The following is a 23,325-nucleotide window of genomic DNA, read 5'->3' on the forward strand; positions in this document are numbered from 1 at the left end:
AAAGCTGAGCATGCTGGGTTGTTTACCTCGTCTTCTTCCGCGTACTTCCGTAGGTCTACCAGTCCAATTTCTAACGTGATTGTTCATGCTGTTTGATACTAATTCTACGTAAAATATGAAGTTTTTAAAGCTCATCGAAGATATCAGTGTTAAGATGTCAGATGCATTGTACTGTTAAAAGGGCGAAAGATAGTTTCTTTTACGAATTTCAATAATTATCTTATTCTGTTATTGAAACTAATTATAATCTGATTGGAATCGTTACCTAACGTTCGATTTTCTAGTGTTTATGAACTGTCCCTTATTTTTGTGAAGAATCCCGTATTTTTAGCTAAATATCCCTTATTTCTTATATAAAAAATGGCAACCCTACGCGCGCGTGTGTGTGAGGTCATGCAAAGGTGATTAATTTTATAAAGAATCCATTCTAGTAATATTAAGGTTTTCTTAATGTTTTAACATTTTACCCAGCCACCTTGTTGTGTACTTCAAACACCACCAGTCGGTTGAACAACTGAAGCAGATGTTGTCTCAGCATGAGACCTGAAAATCAACAACATCGAAGATGATGATGCATTTCGGAAGCTTAAATCATAGTAAACATTACAACATTCAACGTTATAGTATTAACGGTATAGATAAAACAATCGTAATTCAAAAGTAATGTACTGTATGTTCGGGACAGAGACCAGGGTTGCCGGACGTCCCGGATTTTACGGGACAGTACCGCATTCGAGTTCAATGTCTCGCGTCCCAGACAATTGTCCCGTATTTTGAACGTCGAGGAAAATACGCCAGTGTTTCCACCTCTGATAAGCACCAAGTGCTTTTCTTCTATCTTTCAAAGAGGATATACTGCTACACGGCTGAAAGCAACGGGGAACTACAGCCGTAACTAACTCCCGAGGACATGCAGCTCTCTCTGTATGGATGATGTGCTGATGATGGCTTCCACCCGGGTAAAATATTCCGGAGATAAACTAGTCCCCCATTCGGATCTCCGGGTGGGGACTACACGAGAGGGGGTAATCATCAGGGAGATGGATACTGACATTCTGCGAGTCGGAGCGTGGAATGTGAGAAGTTTGAATCGCTGTGGTAGGTTAGGTAATCTGAAAAGGGAGATGGATAGACTAAAGTTAGATGTAGTTGGTATAAGTTAAGTACGTTGCAGGAAGAGCAAGATTTTTGGTCAGGCAACTACCGAATTATCAACACAAAATCAGACAGGGGAAATGCAGGAGTTGGTTTAATAATTAATAAGAAAATATGGCAGCGGGTAAGCTACTACGACCAGCATAGTGAAAGAATTATTGTCGTCAAGGTAGACACCAAACCAATGCCCACCACAATCGTGCAGGTCTATATGCCTACTAGTTCAGCGGACGATGAGGAAATCGAAAGAATATATGAAGAGATTGCAACACTCCCTAACAATGATAATGAATGACGGGCGTCATAGGGAAGCGTGCACACAAGACCAATATAAACAAGGAGCAAAATGAAATCAAAACAGAAAATAACACATCAAAAAATACAAGGGAGCAAGGAAGAGTGCTGGAACCTACCCATAAGAAAGGATAGAGGAGGGGATCCTAGGAATCACGAAGCAATTCAGTCCAAAACGACACCAAAATTATCAAAAATATAAATAAAATATTATTATTAGGTAAATAATAGATACATTAAAATTAGATTTGAAAAATCAATGTTTGGTAAATACTGAATACTTACGTAATATTTGCAATGAACAGAAAAATAAGTAGCATAATTAATGTTTAGTAAATAAATAATGTAAGTTGTAAATAACATATTCTTATAGTAAATGGTACCATTTTAACGAAGAATATAAGGTTCTGGTGCACTACACTACTCATAACATAACAAATACAGTAATTAGACTACAGATATGTTAAATAATATATGAAATTTAATTGAAAACAAGACGGGTTGGGTGACCAATCGAGGGCTTTTGACAGCACCCCAGTGGAAGCTAAAATACCACCAAACCACATATTAATGAAGGACACCCGACATATCACCATTAACAGAGAACGCAACAAATACAGACCATAATGTCCCCACAACAGGGTCCTCCAGAATCAGAAATACAGCCCAAATAAATAAATAAAATTAAATTCCCAAAAGTCATGTTAAGCAAAGGTAAAAATTAAACACCGGAACATAATAAAAAGGAACGAGCCAGTTCACATCATATCACCAAGACGAAAGAAACACACAGTTTCAGAAGGAAACAGTTCATAATAGCATTCACGGAGCAATCCGTAAGATACTTCTATCGCGCCCGCGATAATTAACGATATCCCCAATAATAATAAGTTGCATAACCGTCAGGCACGAAGAGATAAACAACAATAAGCAGAAAAGGTAAGATAAGAAGCAGGCTCCATATCTTTCACACTAGGGTTGTCCAAGCCCTCGATTAAGTGAACACGTTACAATGGCATTGTTGACCAACCGTTAACATAAATGCGGGTTTACTAAAATAATTAGAACAAGGATCAGATTAAACGCCCGCAATAGGAATGAAAATAAACTAACCAAACCCAAATAAAATATTCCCTAAGAGATAAAACAATTTACATTTTTAAATAATAATAATAATAATAATAATAATAATAATAATAATAATAATAATAATAATAATAATAATAATAAAGGCAACCGTGTTCTGAACTATCACTACAACTCACCAGTAAGAAATACAATTTACATATTCACATCATTACAACTACACTAAAACAGAAAAGGATATAAAGAAAAACTTGTTCCCTGCTGGGATAGTTCTAGGCCGTCACCCTATACCCGATGGTAAATTCATTGTATTGGCAGCGGCAACGAACTCCATTGATGCACTTAACGTCCGCCTACAAACAGATTCAAGCACAGACAGACACACTACATAATCCGCCGCCAGAAGCGACACAGTCTAGTCTCCGGAACTCCCTGGCGGGCACCGCCAAACCAAACACTGTAGTAGCTATGTACTCTCATAGATGGCGTAAGAGTCCGTGTAGCCGTCCACAATGCGATTATACTCTTAGAGGTAATAAGACACAGAATAACTATGTGACGAAAAGTCCTCTTCGCCACATATAGACAGAGTAGATGACCAGTAGGCTAACTGTTCAGAGCGCTCCTGCACTAAATTATCAGAGTCCACCAGATACAAAGTTTAGTCATCCAATACTTCTAATAGAGTAGAATTACAGTCTCATATAATCGTGGTAATATCACAGCTCCGTACAGTCACTAGGCCGCGAATACAAGGTCAATAGTAGAATGCAATAATTCACCAAGTATTACAAGTGCCGATAAGAGACACAATTTAAATATATGTCGCGTAGACAGTTAATTGTCCAAAGTATATCACATAACAAGCGTATTTCGTTAAATAACGCTTCAAGATAGAAGATTTAATACAATCTGTAAAAGGTGACGAGAATCTAATTCTAATGGTAGACTGGAATGCAGTGTTAGGCCAAGGAAGAGAAGGTAATACAGTAGGAGAATTCGGATTGGGACAAAGGAACGAAAGATGAAGTCTGCTGGTTGAATTCTGCACTGATCATAATTTAGTCCTGGAGACCTGGAGACACTGGAAGGTATCAAATAGACCTGATTAGGCAGATATTCATAAACCAGGTGTTGGACTGCAAAACTTTCTCAGGCGGAGACGTGGACTCTGACCACAACTTGTTGGTCATGAAATGCCATCTGAAGTTGAAGAAATTGAAGAAAGGAACGAAAGTAAGGAGACGGGATCTAGACAGGTTGAAAGAAAAGAGCGTGAGGGATTGTTTAAAGGAATATGCTGGACAAGGACTAAATGAAAAGGCTAAAGGAAACACAATAGAGGAAGAGTGGATAGTCATGAAAAATGAAGTCAGTAGGGTTGCTGAAGAAATGTTAGGAAGGAATTTAAGATCAACTAAGAATCAATGGATAACTCAGAAGATACTAGACCTGATTGATTAACAACGAAAATACAAGAATGCTAGAAATGAAGAGGGAAGAAAAGAATACAGGCGACTAAAGAATGAAGTGGATAGAAAGTGCAAGGTAGCTAAGGAAGAATGGCTGAATGAGGAGTGCAAGGATGTAGAAGGTTGTATGGTCCTAGGAAAGGTAGATTCTGCATTCAGGAAAATCAAGGAAACCTTTGGAGAAAGGAAATCTAGGTGTATGAATATTAAGAGCTCAGATGGAAAGCCACTTCTAGGGAAAGGAGACAAAGCGGAAAGATGGCAATAATATATCCAACAGTTGTATCAAGGTAATGGCGTAGATGATATGACTCTTGAACAAGAAGAGGCTGTTGACGCTGATGAAATGGGAGACCCACTTTTGAGGTCAGAGTTTGACAGAGCTGTGAGAGACCTAAATAGGAACAAGGCACCTGGAATTGATGACATTCCCTCTGAATTACTGACTGGCTTAGGAGAAACCAGCATGGTGAGGTTATTCCATTTAGTGTGTAAGATATATGAGACAGGAGAAGTGCCATCCGATTTTCGGCAGAATGTTGTTATACCTATTCCTAAGAAAGCCGGTGCTGACAAGTGTGAAAACTACCGCACCATTACTTTAGTATCCCATGCCTGCAAAATTTCAACACGTATTATTTACAGAAGAATGGAAAAACAAGTTGAAGCTGAGTTGGGAGAAGATCAATTTGGCTTCAGAAGAAATGTAGGAACACGTCAAGCAATCCTGACTTTACGTCTGATCTTAGAGGATAGAATTAAGAAGGACAAGCCCACGTACATGGCGTTCAGATATCTAGAAGAGGCATTCGATAATGTTGATTGGACCAAGCTATTTAAGATTCTGAAAGTGATTGGGATCAGATACCGAGAACGAAGAATTATCTACAATCTGTATAAAAATCAATCTGCAGTCATAAGAATCGAGGGCTTTGAAAAAGAAGCAGCAATCCAGAAAGGAGTGAGGCAATGCTGCAGTTTGTCCCCTCTCCTTTTCAATGTTTACATGGAACAGGCAGTAAAGGAAATGAAATAGGAATTTGGAAAGGGAATCACAATACAAGGAGAGGATATCAAGATCTTGAGATTTGCCGATGATATTGTTATTTTATCTGAGGCTGCAGAAGATCTTGAGAAGCTGCTGAATGGTGTGGACGAAGTCTTGGGCAAGGAGTACAAACTGAAAATAAATAAAACAAAAGTAACGGAGTGCAGTCGAACGAAGGTAGGTGATGCAGGAAATATTAGATTAGGAAATGAAGTCTTAATGGAAGTAGATGAATATTGGTACATGGGTAGTAAAATAACTAACGATGGCAGAAGTAAGGAGGTCATAAAATGCAGACTAGCACAAGCAAGGAAGAGCTTTCTTAAGAAAATAAATTTGCTCACTTCAAACATTGATATAGGTATTAGAAAGATGTTTCTGAAGACTTTCATCTGGAACGTGGCATTGTATGGAAGTGAAACATGGACGATAACTAGCTTGGAAAGAAAGAGAATAGAAGCTTTTGATATGTGATGTTACAGAATAATGCTGAAGGTGAGGTGGATAGATCGAATCACGAATGAGGAAATACTGAATCGAACTGGTGAGAGGAGATCGATTTTGCTAAATTTGACGAGAAGAAGAGATAGAATGATAGGACACATCTTAAGACACCCGGGACTTGTTCAGTTGGTTTTTGAAGAAATTGCAGGCGGTAAGAACGGTAGGGGTAGACCAAGCAGATTAGAACAGATGTAGGATGCAATAGTTACGCAGAAATGAAAAGGTTAGCACAGGATAGGTGACATGGAGAGCAGCATTAAACCAGTCTATGGACTGATGACTCAAACAACAGCAACATTTTTCGCTCCTTGGTTTCTTTATCTGGCGTGAGTTCGTAGCCTTTTAAAATTGTATTTTATTGTTTGTAGTTCTCGGGTTGTCCATCATGGCGAATAAGGCACGTAATAGTGGACAGCTACCTGAGGTAATCCGAGTCCACCGCATGTTCGTGTGAAATTGTCAGCTTGAGCTTGCATCCGGGTGATAGTAGGTTCGAATCCCACTGTCGGCAGTCCTGAAGATGGTTTACGGTGGTTTCCCATTTTCACACCTGCAAATGCTGGGGGTGTACCTCAATTAAGGCTACGGCCGCTTCCTTCCAACTCCTAGGCCTTTCCTATCCCATCGTCGCCGTAAGACCTATCTGTGCCGGAGCGACGTAAAGCCACTAGCAAAAAATAGAAGAAATATTTTGTTGTCTTGATTGGGTCTGAGCTGTTCATTTCTGTAAATTTTTCTTCAATGCCATGGAGAGATTTTTTATGAAATTGCTATGAATGACAAAAAACTGTTAACAGCACTTCAGATAAATGAAAATATATTGAAATTGAGGGACTGGTATGAATAATTACTAAGTTTTGTCCTATTTGTTTTACGTCGCACCGACAGATGCAGGTCTTACGGTGACAATGGGATAGAAAATGACTAGGAATAGAGTCGACAGTGGCCTTAAGACGTGCTACACATTTTGCCTGGTGTAAAATTTGAAATTATGCAAAACCATCTTTAGGGCTGCCGACAGTGTGTTTCGAACCCGTTGTCTCCCTAATACAAGCTCATAGCTACATGGGCCAAATCGCGTTCCCAACTTGCTCGGTACTGTAAGTTTCAGCCTGTGTATAAATATTAAGGCATGCGTTGATCAACTACACTATGATGTCAAAATAATAATAAGCGTATCATTATGAAACTTGTAGAATACGTGCCCGTTGATTTCCACGATTGCACATCTGTCCCATATTTTGATTTCAGATATCTGACAACAATGACATAGACCCACTTACCCCATAATTCATATCGACAGGTTCTCCCATACAGAAAAAATCCAGAACATTTTATGTACAGTAATAGTGATTGTCAATTTGATTGTTGATATTATTCTTATCGTACTAAATTTTCCATAGAAACAACCACTCTCGTTCCTGTTCGTAAAAAAATATTCGAATCAACCTATATTTCCAATACAAACGGTAAGAAATATTCGACAATTTATTTTCTCTACTTCATAATGTACTTCCTCTGTATTTGGCTTTTATGAATACCCTGAAGAAGGATTGATGATTTTGATGATAGTGCCACTTAACCACGAGCCCCTAAAAGCAAAAAAGTACGACCACCATTATAATGTTGTTTCTATGACGTATATACAGTTCCTTTTGTTTGATGTGAATAAATCATTCAACCTGTTTTCAGTGGAATGTCGGTTATAATGCTTTCTGATGTCAAAAGAGGTTTCTAGATTTCACATTTCTCTTTGAGACGTGTTGTGATTCAAACGCCATAGGTAAGTCTGATATTACTTCAGCATTCTTGTTCCAGGCTAATCTATTTCATTTTTGTTAATGGCACCTTCCTTACCACCCATCTGGGACTGTGGGTGGGGACATAATTACTCTACGGTTTCCTTAGCCTGTAATAGGACTCGATCTAAAAGAGGAAGTGGCTCTATAATTTGGAAGCATGGAGTAGAGGGGCGTAAATCTGTAACTGGCATTGTTTCCACTTATTCATGCAGACTCCTCTCTTCCACATTTCCTATCCGACTTCCCCCCGTCATCCGTTGTTCTTATGTGTAACGTTTATGTTCGTCCGAAAGAAAAAGTAGGCCCACGCAACAGTTTTCCTCCACCTACAACGCAGAGAACATCCTTCAACGTATGATTTGTTGGCGATAATACAGTAGTCACTGCCGTGATACAGAGATTAGGAGGAGGATTGCCATGACCAAGAACTCCATGACTTAACTGTCCCACATTTGGAGGGATTAAACCATTTCTATAAAGATTAAAATGAGACTGGTCCAGACACTAGTACTCTATTTTCAGTCTTCATCTACGGTGCTGAAACCTGGACGCTGTAAGCTGAAGTTTCGAGAAAGATCAACTCCTCTGAAATCTGGAGAAGAATACTTCACATATTATGGACAGGATTTCGCATCAATTAGTCCATCCCGAGGGAACTAAATAAGCTGCAGCAGGTTATCGGTGGTGTGTAAAGAAGGGATCTTCCAGTTCTTTGGCCACATGCGATGTGGTGAAAGGCACAAATATTAGGAAATGTGCCAGGGAAGAGGGAACGCGGAAAAGCTCTTCCACGATGGATAGACCGCATAAAACACGCGACCAAGATGTCCTTCTTACAAGTAACTCGCCCTTCTGCAGGTGGGGGCGGTAGAGTAACACCCACAGTATCAGTCATAAGAGGCGACTAAAAGGGGACTCAGGGATCTTAACTTTGGAGCGCTGGTTGGCAACCACGGGGCCTCTAGCTGAGTCCTGGCATTGATTCCACTCCTATTCGACCTCTCTTGGTCAATTGTTGTTCTTACCCGAGCCCGACGATATTAGGTTTGCGAATCCTAGGGAGTTTTCATTTTCATGCCCTTCGTAGCCCTTTCATTGCTCGATACCTTCATTTTTCCGGAGGTCGGATCCCTTCCAAATTTTATCTCTGATTATTGTTAATAGAGGATGGTTGCCTAGTTATACTTCTTCATAAAACAATAATCACCACCACTACAAGTAACTTGTCTCGTAGAAGACTACGGAGGTCGGCGACGGACACAAAAAAATGTCGTTGGAGATCACGATTCTCAGGATTGATGGAACGATAGGTAGAGAGAATCACTGTGGCTGGATAAGACAAGGAATCTGTTTTTCTTGTTACTGGGTTAACGGAGAACTAACACAGTTTATGTAAGGATGGGAAAAGTCTAGGATTGGGAAGATAGCATCGGTGGCCGTAATTATGATATACTGTAGTTTCAGTATTTTATTTGTGTGAAAATGGGGAAACCGAAAAGTTCATCTTCAATGTTGCCGATAGTGCGGTTCGAATCCACCATCTTCCGGATGCAAGCTCACAAGTACGTGACGCAAACTGCGCAACCAACTCGCTTGGTCAGATATTGGTGTGTGTATATGTAGGAAGAATGTTGAGTACGCTGCCCGAAGGCTGGTTTGATCCTCAACAGCTCCTCTATCAGCTGTCACGAATGGCCTAGACGTCACTGAAGAGGCAAAAACGGGAGACGATGAATGATCCATTATCTCATTCCTTTGCTAACCGGGCCAGAGGTTTCTATTAGTAACAAACCTTTATTTTCCTCCAGATCTGTACAGACTTCTCCTAATGGATCTATTTAGAATAAAATCAAATTTAAAATGCAAGGTTATATTATACACTAGCGGAAAAATATCCAAACACCATGGAATAATGAGTACGGAAATTTTGGCAATATATTTATCGAGGTAACATATTTAACTGATTAAAGGTACACGAGCACAGGTTAATATTCGCGCGAGAAAAGTCATCGCAAATATGCCATGCTGGTCAATTAATAACCGGTGTAATCACCTGACTGTTGAATGCAGGCTTGCAAATGTGCATGCATTGTGTCGTACAAGTGCCGAATGTCAGCTTGTGGAATGGAGGTCCATGCCTGTTGCACTTGGTCGGTCAATACAGGAACGGTTAAGGCAGGTTGTGGATGACGCTGGAGTTGACGTCCAATGATGTCCCATACGTGCTCGATTGGGAACAGATTGGGGGACCGAGCAGGCCAAGGCAACATGTCGACACTAGTGACGAGATACTCGATTCATTTTAATGAATCGATTCATTTGATTCCGTTCACGTTACTGAATCGATACAGTGAGCCGATTCACGGCTCATTAGAGTCATCGATCCTATTGCATCTGTGTAGTGTGTACTGATAAGACAGCAGCAACAACATTCAATGCTTGCTGCTGCCATCTGGTCATCATTCTATGAACTGCTTTCCTATGTGTCATCTAACTTTCAGATTCAGTACTATACTTGCTTATTATATTACAGCACAAAACTTACGTAGTTAATAATAATAATAATAATAATAATAATAATAATAATAATAATAATAATAATAATAATAATAATAATAATAATAATAATAATAATAATAATAATTACTGACTTAACTCAAATTTTATACACTACCTAATGGTTTTCCACAGTTCTCCGAAAGTCACAACTCACACATATATAGAATTAGATGTAAAAATACATGTGTCCACAACAAGTAGCCTACATATTAAATATAAATAAAATAAGTTGCTTTACATCGCACCGACACAGATAGGTCTTTGCTTGCAAGCATTAACAGACAGTTCCAGTATTGCCGAGCGTTTTGCTATTGCAGTTAGGGCAACGATGAACGTAGATTTTGTAACCTCTGAATGCAGATGGTGCACTGATTTTCTCGTAGCGTAGTTTCCTTTGATAGATATTTGCTCCAGTGCATTGACAAACTGGGATAAATTTAGTGCGAATATTGGATGCTTTTGTACTTGTCAGACCATCTAATATCGCACTTTCGCGAAAGATTGGGACTCTGATTCCTACGTGGAGTCGATTGCTTGAAGAAGTTTATGTTATGCTTTATAGTAGCAATATGTTTCTAATTACCGGTAATTATTTTTATCGTTGAAATGATATGGCGTATGGCTTTTAGTGCCGGGAGTGTCCGAGGACAAGTTCGGCTCGCCAGATGCAGGTCTTATGATTTGACTCCTGTAGGCGTCCTGCGCGTCTTGATGAGGATGAAATGATGATAAAGACAACACACACACCCAGCCCTGTGATAGAGAAATTAAACAATTATGGTTAAAATTCCCGACCCTGCCGGGAATCGAACTCGGGACCCCAGTGACTAAAGGCTAGCACGCCATGGAGCCGGAAAAACTTTATCGTTGACCGCAAGATTCATTTTGTGGCTGGAGCGGTGGAAAAATAATGATTAAGATTAAAAACCTACAACCTGTATCGCCAGTCAATGACCGGGTCAGGGATGGTGAATGAAGCCCCATCTTGCGGCGAGGATAGGAAGTGTGCCGGCTGCCGAAGCCTGTCGCACCACTCTGGGGCAATGCCTAATGACTGGCAGATGAAATGAAATGATAGTGGAGAGTGTTGCTGGAATGAAAGATGACAGGGAAAATCGGAGTCCCGCCTCCATTTTGTCCAGTACAAATCTCACATGGAGTGACCGGGTTTTGAATCACGGAACCGAGCGGTGAGAGGCCGACGCGCTGCCCTCTGAGGCTTAAGAGTATTTTTCCTTAAAATAGCTTGTACGCTACCCTCTTTGCCTGCCATTGCAGAGCAGCGATTAAACCAAGTCCTAAACAATTTTCTGGTGGAAAATTATAACCAAGAAACTGTCAATTGCTTCTACGATTGGGTTTTCAGTTCCACAAAACTGTGTATTCTTCTCGGATATTCCCTAGGTTTTCATCGCAGAAACGTAAGCGGATATATAGTTGTTCTTTCCCAGATACTTCGGCAGTTTCGTCAGCTAAGACAGCGCAAACTGTTGCTTTCTTAGCAGCATTTGTTACACTCTCTCTAATAACTTCGCCACACGAACCTATCAGTTCATATTGTATTTTTGACGTGTGCACGGCATTTCTACGACACTTCTTTAGGGGATCTTTCAGGGTTTTGTCACCATTGACCACTCGTAAGTTCAGCAGATCGAAGAAAACCACTTCGTCTACTTCTTTTCCTCTAAGAGACGTATCATGTTGGCCGCAAAAAATTACAGAGAAATTGTCTTTGATTATGTTTTGTGCAGACGTATCTTCGAGGAAAGCCTTCGCAGCGGCTGTTGCAGTTTTGTGAATGTTGGTGGGAACTTGATTCTGGCAGTCCTCGTGCATTTTCTTGAACTTTGTGAATGGCCTAATTACGAATGATCCTAAAACTCCCCGAACAGTGCAAGTGACAGGAGTGTCCAGTACAAATCTCACATGGAGTGACCGGGTTTTGAACCACGGAACCGAGCGGTGAGAGGCCGACGCGCTGCCCTCTGAGTCACGGAGGCTAATGCTCTGCTTGCAGAGAGTACCCTTCAGTCGCTTGGAGTACACGAACCATGGTCCGTATTGATCTAACCAGGCATAGTTCACTTTTCTTAGCAAATGGCTTGCATCAATTGCGAAACTGTAATTCTTAGATCGAGCCCACGGTCTTTTCAACAGATCCTTCTTCATTTTCATCGTTAGCTGAAAAGATCGTCCTATATATCGTCCCAGGTCATATTCGTGGCAGCGAACATTCTCTTCAGTTTCGGGACTGACTACAGAGTCAGACTCTCGTTCAGATGTTGATGGAGAAGGTTCGACCCAATGGGCAGCTATTGCTAAAGAATTTGACAGTTGTGCGGTATCAATTACAGACAATTTTGGCGATCTAATTGCGTCAGTTATCATCGCTCTCACTGCTACTGTCACGTCCCTTTTTCCTTTTAAGAGTTTTAGTACGTACAGAATATAGGTACACAGTATTGGTAATTTATATAAATCAAAAATTTATTTGGATTCTATAGTTCAAAAGAGATGAACATTAAAAAGTAAAATTGAAATTCCCTTCAGGTATTGTCTTCTTCGTTCATTTAATTTAAGATATAGTTTTTAAAAGAACCCAACATGCACAACGATAGCCTACTTGGTTAGATGTTCACTTTGACGGAATTATTATTATTATTATTATTATTATTATTATTATTATTATTATTATTATTACTATTATTATTATTATTATTATTTTTATTTTTATGCGAATAAGCCGAAAGTAGTCAGAGACGTGCATTTGCCTTCATTTGTGCCAACATTTCTTTCATTCTTTTACTGTGGACTTCCTTTCTCTCTTCAGACCAGGTTGCTCCAGTCTTCCTCTTTATTCTTTCCTCTTGGTCAACTTGCCAGTTGTGAATTTTGGATCTGAAGTGATATATTATTATACATGAATATATTAACTGAAATAAATGAAATTAACAAAAATAATTGAAATAGAATACATTAATAACAATAATTAATTGAAATGTCCGTAGAATGGGCGCCAGAGTTCACCAGAATGGATCCCTCAAATTTTAATAGAGCATGATAAATCTCTCTGCCAGGGCGTGTACTGTCCGCACACTTTATCTTGATGCATTTGTGTACGGGATTGAGGAGTAAGGAGGGAGCTGTCCCGGTATCGATAGTGCTGCCTGGTGCTGCCAACTGAATGAAAATGAAATCTGAATTGAATCGAGAATATGATCGATCGATATGAAATTTCTAAACCGTTATCATCTTAAGCCAACAACTATGTCACATACCAATTATATAACATTATAAAACATATCTCTCGATGCGAATCTTGTTCCTAGCATGAATTCTAAACTTTGGCTTTGATGTGTAAACAACAACAGTACGAGTACGTAAAGTGTACGCCAGATGTCGCACAACGATGCTTAAGCGATTCATAGTTTGTGTTTCAAAGGTTGCCAGTACGAATCTCGAAGATCGCCGAGGTCGACCGATTCAGCACTAGGATGTAAATGCACCAAGATAAAATGTGCGGACAGTACATCAAGCTGCGCACTGGTACATCTGCTTCAGGCCTTACCTAACCTTCTGAAAACGAATAAATACGTAGGAACTCCACCTAGGTACATCAATAACTACACTGATTCTAAAATAACTATGTTCTAAATAACATCTGTGCATGAGCATCTCATCAACACACCAAAATATACATAAAATACACTCACAAAATTCTGCTGGAAGACTTCCTATTTACAACAACAACAATAACAACAACACTGGTAAACCAAAAGCGAGGCCATGCAACCATTGTAGTCAGTCCGTCATTACAAAGTTCATTACAAACCATATATATGTGGATGAATACCCTTCACTATCTGTGTATCAACACAACTTGCATATTCTGCGACTACTACTCACTTATTTAAAAATATGTGAAACTGAATTAAAATTAAATATAGTATCAAAATATTCATGAAATAAAATTCTCAATTGTCGGACTATGTATCACAGTACTTACCTGATTATTTACACATACAATAGTTGATGGGTGCCAGCTACAAATAGATGTGGCGATAATAGAATGAGAGTCTTGAATATCTCTAGGGTGTGGGGTAATAAGCTTACTATGGCAGCATAACATATAGGTTCTGGGAAAAGGAGATTGGCGTTTGGTTTCCCCATTAAAATGTGAGGTTATATGATCTACTATTGAAATGAAACAATTTATTTGATACTAAACAAAATATATTCTTTAACAATTGACTTTAACAAGTGAGATTTACTGAGATAATTCAAAAGATAATATAAAACTCTGACATTACAACTGAAAGAAACTGTAGGCATTAAATTTGAAATGTTATTGACCCGACCTTTAAAAGTTATACAAGAAATTTATCCCTCACGGTTCACTAGACTGTACCTCGAACACTTTGAGTGTTATTATGGCGTACTCCTTTGAGTTGGTATCATCTATAGGTATCTCAAACCTAATTTGGTGATTTATCCTATTAGTTTCACAAACGAGATATAGCATGGCTTGAAATTATATTCACACTTCACAATCAACTTTACAAGTAATTTACTGATAACTGTTAGTCAGCATTACGACGACTCAATATTCGGCTGTCACCTAACTGACACAAGAACTTGACCGAACAGATGCACGAAACACACTCCAAACATATAATCCAGTTGGTCACTGACAATTACGTATGCGTATCACTGTTCCCCATTCATCTCCTTCCAATTGACTTCATGGCAAGTCTCTCCATTCATCTCCTTCCAACCAAGTGCTTCTAACGAACTGAACTATCCAACTCACTTCTTCAACTGATAGGTAAGGAAGGTAGGTATCCTTCAGAGTGCACCAAAGGGTTCTTCGTCACTTTCTGAGGTAAAGTTAGGGTTCAGTAATCCTAATCTATCAACTCAAATGAAAGGCCTTATTCATAAAATATACTGACTGACAGAGCAAATGCAACACCAAGAAGGAGTGGTTCGAAAGGGATGAAAGTTGGGGAAAAAACAGAGACGGCACGGACGAATAATGGATGTTTATTTCAAACCGATATGCAGGTTACACAATGAGCAAGGCATCGACTCAGTAGGATGTAGGACCACCGCGAACGGCGATGCACGCAGAAACACGTCGAGGTACAGAGTCAATAAGAGTGCGGATGGTGTCCTGAGGGATGGTTCTCCATTCTCTGTCAACCATTTGCCACAGTTGGTCGTCCGTACGAGGCTGGGGCAGAGTTTGCAAACGGCGTCCAATGAGATCCCACACGTGTTCGATTGGTGAGAGATCCGGAGAGTACGCTGGCCACGGAAGCATCTGTACACCTCGTAGAGCCTGTTGGGAGATGCGAACAGTGTGTGGGCGGGCATTATCCTGCTGAAACAGAGCATTGGGCAGCCCCTGAAGGTACGAGAGTGCACGTAGCGGTGGGCATTTAACGTGCCTTGAATACGCACTAGAGGTGACGTGGAATCATACGCAATAGCGCCCCAAACCATGATGCCGCGTTGTCTAGCGGTAGGGCGCTCCACAGTTACTGCCGGATTTGACCTTTCTCCACGCCGACGCCACACTCGTCTGCGGTGACTATCACTGACAGAACAGAAGCGTGACTCATCGGAGAACACGACGTTCCGCCATTCCCTCATCCAAGTTTCTCTAGCCAGGCACCATGCCAGGCGTGCACGTCTATGCTGTGGAGTCAATGGTAGTCTTCTGAGCGGACGCCGGGAGTGCAGGCCTCCTTCAACCAATCGACGGGAAATTGTTCTGGTCGATATTTGAACAGCCAGGGTGTCTTGCACATGCTGAAGAATGGCGCTTGGCGGCGGATGCGTCGATCCTCGCGTGCTGACGTCACTCGGGCTGCGCCTGGACCCCTCGCACGTGCCACATGTCCCTGCGCCAACCATCTTCGCCACAGGCGCTGCACCGTGGACACATCCCTATGGGTATCGGCTGCGATCTGACGAAGCGACCAACCTGCCCTTCTCAGCCCGATCACCATACCCCTCGTAAAGTCGTCTGTCTGCTGGAAATGCCTCCGTTGACGGCGGCCTGGCATTCTTAGCTATACACGTGTCCTGTGGCACACGACAACACGTTCTACAATGACTGTCGGCTGAGAAATCACGGTACGAAGTGGGACATTCGCCAACGCCGTGTCCCATTTATCGTTCGCTACGTGCGCAGCACAGCGGCGCATTTCACATCATGTGCATACCTCAGTGACGTCAGTCTACCCTGCAATTGGCATAAAGTTCTGACCACTCCTTCTTGGTGTTGCATTTGCTCTGTCAGTCAGTGTATCTGTATTTTTATTTAGGAAAAATTTACTGAAGAAACTAATAATTTGAAATCCATGTATAATTCGGACTCTATCTTGTCCACGCTACCACAATCATTTTGACACAGAGGGGCCGAACGCTGGTTTGAGCCTTTGACTTAACTGTCTGATGGGCATCCTTACTAGAAACCATTGTCTACATTATTAAATAAAGAAAGAAAGTCTGGAAATCCTTAAATTCGGCTTCCATGTGAGATTACATGTACCATTATAATGATTCTTGATGGTCCAGCTCTCGTAACACGAACTCTGGACTCTAGGTATAATTGAGGCAGTCCAATCGGTGTGTGCCACACAGTGGTTACACGGCATGGACCCTTAATTGAATCGATGTGACCTGCGACTATGTCATGGACCGACCTCTAAATTTCTAAGCTACTTTAAAGTCATTGTGGATGATGACCGCAAGAAAAATGATGCTACAGTGGCATATGGCCCTAATCTATGTCCCTGAGGTTGATTACCCCATGACCATCCAAGTTTCTAAGACTAAACACAATTAAGTTACATCGGTTGATGACCAAAGTTTCCACTTTACTAACCCCAGCACATTTACGGCTCAATCAATCAAAGTCAAATAATGCAACAACAACAACGCTCACAATACTTTGCGGCAGTAAAATCCATTGCCTTCGGATATGTCCCCTTAATCGTTACGTTAACATTTAAATATTCTCAGAAAAAATAAACTAAGATTTCGAGAATGCATCTCCAAGTTATTCGCTTGCTTTAAAGTTATTTCACAAATACAATTCCACTGAATTTAATAATTAAATCAATAAAAATGATTTAATGAAATCTTAATGAACAACAAATTCTATCTCCACGGACGAATGGTTTCTTTCACAAGTCCCTACTCAACGTTTGACGCAGTTATATTCAATTCATGTTTAATGTTTATCCTCTGGCATTATGTAGCTGGAAAAAATTACATAATTCATTTCCAGTATTTATCTTGTTTCATGACATCACACTTTAAATCTAACCTAACCCTAGCCATTATTAATACTTGGATAACCCTAATAATCTAGTACAAACCAAAAGTAACTCGCCGTATAATGTAAGCCGATTTACGATGTCATATCTTGCTATAACATATCATAAAGTTTGTGCACCCTCACAAACAAAACAATCATCACTACCACCACTCTGTATTTTGGACAACCCTGAAATTGGCTAACCTCGTTCATTATATTCTAACTTTTGGTTTCAAATATACATTACAATCTCAATTAAGCACATTCACATTATCTAACAACCTACACGTTATTCAGGGATGAAAATTTCAACTAGATCCCGTAGTTAATAATATTCGCTGCCAAGAATGCAATCTCGTATCAATACGTAACTCCCTACACATCTTCCGTTGTACAAAACTGTCCCCTATCGATCAGCTGGCGGTATCTAAACCGTCAACCTTCCTCTGTCTGTCAGTTTCAACATGAAACACATGTCATCGTCATACATGACTGGCTTCAAAGAATGAACCCCTTTGACTTAGCAAAATAGAACAAAATACGATATTCTGACCAAACCAATATGCACATAGGTTTACTTTTAAATGTCCCACAATAATTGTACACGTCGCAAATTAATCCCGGCGCGGATTCCCGTACTCTACTTTCCATTCCCAAACATTATAAAATCTTCCTCGGGCTCCCAGAAAGTCCCGGCTTCATCTACAGGCTTCCAATCACCTGATTCACAAATCCTATCTCAACTCATACGACAAATCTAATCTCTGTTTCTCAAACTCGACGACTCTCACTAACAAAAGAACTGGAATAAAAAATCTTTACTAGAATCCCCGACGCCTAATAACGCACAATGCTTTAATAATGAACAACTTCGCATAAAATGATCTCGTATTTTAAAACTGGATTTCCACGGAAGTGACTGACAAATTTACTGTTATTATTTCACTCAGACACGGTTTAAACGGACATAGAATACGTTACACTTCGTGACAAATTTCACCGATCTGCATTACACAACACTACGTACAGCGCTTCCATCCGGTTGAAAATGGGTAACCACGGATACCTTTTGCACCAATTTCATCAAAATTTCAACTGAAAATTTTACGTCGAATAAACATCTTAATTTGACATCACAAATTATAAGCAACAAATACACGGAAAATGACGATCTACTTTAGACGTGATATCACTTCGAAACCCTCATTAATAACTTTTACACCGGGCGAGTTGGCCGTGCGCGTAGAGGCGCGCGGCTGTGAGCTTGCATCCGGGAGATAGTAGGTTCGAATACCACTATCGGCAGCCCTGAAGATGGTTTTCCGTGGTTTCCCATTTTCACACCAGGCAAATACTGGGGCTGTACCTTAATTAAGGCCACGGCCGCTTCCTTCCAACTCCTAGGCCTTTCCTATCCCATCGTCGCCATAAGACCTATCTGTGTTGGTGCGACGTAAAGCCCCTAGCAAAAAAATAACTTTTACAACATTACACGGCACTCGCAATACTTTAAAATTTTATCCAAGCAGAAAATAAAACAGATGACCCTTTTTCGTCATATTTCTGACATTTACAAAAACATATGGGTGACGAACTGCATCATAAATACCCGTTTCAAATACATATAAGTTTGACATCAAGAAACAGGATATAGTAGGCGTTAAGATGGCATTTCACCTACCTTAGGTCACGCCAGCGTTCATCTTTGGGATCACCGGCGACCCTTTTTCATTTATTTAGCCATTTTTATATTTTTGGCTGTACATTGCATTTTTTCCGTTTTCCTGGAAATAAAGCATAAAAAATGCCCTACACTAGTCGTTCTTGTTCATCGCACTCGACTGATAGTATTTATTTCCCTTACACGAATTACTTTCTTTACCACACAACAATTTTATAAATATTTCTTCGGTATCTTGACCGTTTTTTATACAATTACCTATGCTCAAAGAAAACTATCTCCACATAGGGTCAAGACCCCAGCCACATCGGCTAAAATCTGTTGGTAGGAGTCTACTTCTCGATCGATTTACAGAGCAGTTCAACCCTCTGTCTTCAGCCTCACGATACAAAATGCAGGGCTTTCAACATGGCGTCCCTTCTATATTTGTAGACAGTACCCCTCTCTCCAGGCATTTTCCCTTTGCCGCCAAGAAAATTTGCGTAACGTTTTCGACTTAAATGAACTGTATTAGGGGGGATGTCAACGATAATTCAGTGTTTGTTTAAAAATCACTGTGGGCTTGTTTTACAAGATAGGATTTTCATATTTTGCACATGTAATAAAATGGTATTAGTGAGTCTAAATGCTTTATTACAGTTAGAAATATTATACAGTGTGGTCAAAAAGTTGATATTATTTTTAGAAAATCCATTGGAACAAAAGGACACCTTTTTCCCAAGACCAATGGACATATCACTATGAAATTTGTTGTGCATAATGTACAAACATATGTTACTTTTGGGAACTAGAATTTTGTATTTGAGTGAAATGAGTGTGTAGGAATTAAATTTTTAATTCCAAAATATTTTCAACCCCGTTTTTCAGTTCAAAATATCCCCACAATTTGGTTTCTAATAATTCTAGTCTCTTTATTTTAGTCCTAAGCGATGTTGTGTTGCTATAAGCAAGTACTGAAAATTGCATTATTCTGGCTCGAATAGCTGCTGAGGAAAGGTACAAAATATTTTGAAAAATGTGATTTGAGAAATGAAGATTTAAAAATTTGTATTGCATTCAGTATGAAAATACTTTTTTTGAAGCCAGAGAATTAATGTCTTCCATAAGAATAGTGTTCTTCATCAACCTCTTGCCTTCTCTTCTCTGATCTTCTGTGCTGTCTTGCAGTCTGCTGTAATTTTAGTAGACTGGCTTCAGCTTTTGCAATCCTCTTCTGATCTATTTAATTCAATATCCGGATAGTATGTACTCCTGGTTCCATTCCTACCTGCCTTAGAACTTCAATTCTGCCTTTACATCCCTCATTAAACCACAACACAGCATCATGAACAGCACTAGACAACACTTTCAGTCCACAGAATGTAGTTTTTGGACACCGACTCCTCACCAGGTTGTTAAAACTTTCATTATTATTTTGTGTCTTCCTATGAATACACTTTTTTAGTAATTCTGGATCAGCCAGAACTCTGAATGTTGGCTTTATTTCATTCATATCTGCCTCAGAGAGTGAATGTTCGTTTGTAAGTGGTTCTGTCAATATTGTACTTACACCAGTCATCCTTGGGGTATAGAAGGTACTGAGTCAATTTTTGATGATGATAATGAAGAAGATAAGCTATGTTCTGATGTTGTTGCTGGTATAACTGCCTTGGTATAATGATTGCCACAAAACTTTCTCTTCTTATAAACATTAGTTACTCTCCCTATATTATATTACCAGTTTTTCACTAACGTCACTGAAGATAACACTCCCGCAATTCAATCAACAAACCAACCAAAACGAAAGACTCGATCTCCATGCAGGCTACTGCTCTCCGCTGCATTCTGATGGCAAAACAAGGAACTATAGAGATAGAGAAAAGGAGCAATTTAAACCATACATATTCACAAGAGAGTTGTATATTAGCTTTAAAAGGATTTCTGAATCCAAAAGCAACAGAGTAGGTTGAAACTTGATGTGACACATTCACGCACCCACATAAACATTAATTTTTTCACCCACTTCTAGAAAAGATATTACCATGAAACTTTCACAAAATGAAAACATCCCAAATATTCAAAAAACACCATTTTCAAAAATTGAAATTTTCAACCATTCTCATTGACATCCCCCCTTAAAAGAGTTTTTGATGTAACCACATACTTGCTACATTGCTAACAGTAGTGTTCCTGGACATTTAAAATTTATTCCTATTAAATTAACTGGTTAAATGAGCTCATCTGATAGGCACTACATTTTTGTCGACTTAGCGTGGGTAAGCTAGACACGCGCGTCCATCTGAAATAATCCACAGAAATGGCTTAGCAGTCTCAAATCCGTCTTACTAAAGATCAATTGTCTTAAAGATAAATACAGGACCCTCATTATATTGCATTCACCACTAATTCTTTCATTTAATTACATTTATTCAACATAAACTTTCTTCTGTATCCTTCCACATTCGACACGTGCGGATGACGTCACGTATCATCGCGTGGGAATGAAGGTAGCCACCTCCTTGCCACGTGTCACTCCCGTCATATCAAGAAATGTTCAAGCTCCTCATCACAATTGACATGGGGCCTCATGTAGTAACTTTCATACTTTTCTTAGGGCACAAAGGTCATGGGTTCAATACATACATATATATAATAAATTAATTACAATAAAGCAAGCGAAAATTAATATATAGGGAAATCAGACTATAGAATTGAATCAAACAATAATAATAGTTACAATAATAATAATACAAATACAACAACAATAATAATAACAATAATAATAATAATTTTGCTATTTGCTTTACGTCGCACCGACACGGATAGGTCTTATGGTGACGATGGGATAGGAAAGGCCTATGATTTGAAAATGGGAAACGGGAAACCATCTTCTTGTAGAATGAAACATGTCATTCTTTGTATGGTAGTGGTATTTTCACAGGTATGTTATAGTGTTATAATTTATATTGTAATTGCTGTGTGTTTGACAAACTGAAAAGTTTTTGTTACATGTAACTAAGTCGACACTGGAAAATATGACTTCATTCTTAACAAAGTCATCTCTTACATTAATTCTTGATCTATCATTTGAAAGGCTGTACCTGGCACAACAATGAAAGGGCGTAAATTTAAGGGACACATTTTAACACAAGCCTCTTTTACATGTTTTATATAGACAGGAATAACTCGACTACCGTACATGAAGCATTCATCTGACTCGAAGAAGAACGAGTGCATTTATGCTTTGCTAATGTGTTGGTATTTGAGCTCCGTAAGTGGCAATGTCCTATTTTGCATTGCACAAATTCTGTTTTCTATCTCTTACCGTCAATAACAACAGAAAATCGTTTCCATACTTCATTCTTCCCAGTACTATTTTCTTTTAATGCATTCGATTTACTTTTTCTTTTAATCTCGACTTCACTTAGGATATTTGTGTTCAACGAGCATCTAACCGCATTCAACTGAAGACATGTGTTCTGGATTTGTTTTGACAAAAAACGAGTAATATTCATTTTACAGGTTCTTTAAACACATTCCGTTATACACAGGGTAAATTATACATGAGTATTTAAAAATGCATATACATTTACATCATTAATCTAATATTAAAACCTACCTTAGTACAAAAAGTGGCCGATGATTTAGATGTTAGGCTCGTTTAAACAACAAGCAAAGAACAAAAAAGAAAAGAGAAAAATATAAATAGATTCGTCACTAATGTGGCCCAAGATCTTTGAGCTCGTCTTGACATTGTGAACCGTTGGGCTTGCTTCCTTCCCAGCGTGAACACTAGGAAGCTTCCGTCGGTCAGCTGGCAACATCACATCGTGTTTAGGCTGGCGCCTGGAGATATAGGCAATTTCCTCGGCTAGAACTGGGCTTGTTCTCTTCTCTAATTTAGTGTCGATAATAATGGAAAATAATAAAACAGCAACAGAAATTCAAGAAAGGTTAGCTTGTCGAAACCTATCCTACTGTGCTTTGCAAAATGTGTTAAGAGAAGAAAGGCCAACAGGAATACAAAATCGAAATACATATAACCATATCGAGACCAATAGTTAGTTACGTTTCCAAATACTGGGTGATGACCTCCAAAAAGGGAGATTGGTTGCTGAGATGGGAAAGAAAGATCCTAAGGAAGATATTCGGTACAGTGAGAGAGGAGAACGGTTGGGGAATTAGAACAAATACATAGGAGCGAGAAATGTTAGTATAGCCATATATTTTGACGAAAATCAAGCAAGGAAGAATAAGATAGACTGGGCATGCTCAGAGAATGCCAGATTCTAGGACATTGAAAAAGGCATTTAATCGGAAACCCGATGGGAGAAGGAGAAAGGGCAGACCTAGGAAAATATTGTTCAGTGATGTGGAAGAAAATCTTCAGAAAATAGGTTTCAGAGGCTGGAGAA

Source organism: Anabrus simplex, chromosome 5, assembly GCF_040414725.1.
Source record: "Anabrus simplex isolate iqAnaSimp1 chromosome 5, ASM4041472v1, whole genome shotgun sequence".
NCBI classification, from domain to species: Eukaryota; Metazoa; Arthropoda; class Insecta; order Orthoptera; family Tettigoniidae; genus Anabrus; species Anabrus simplex.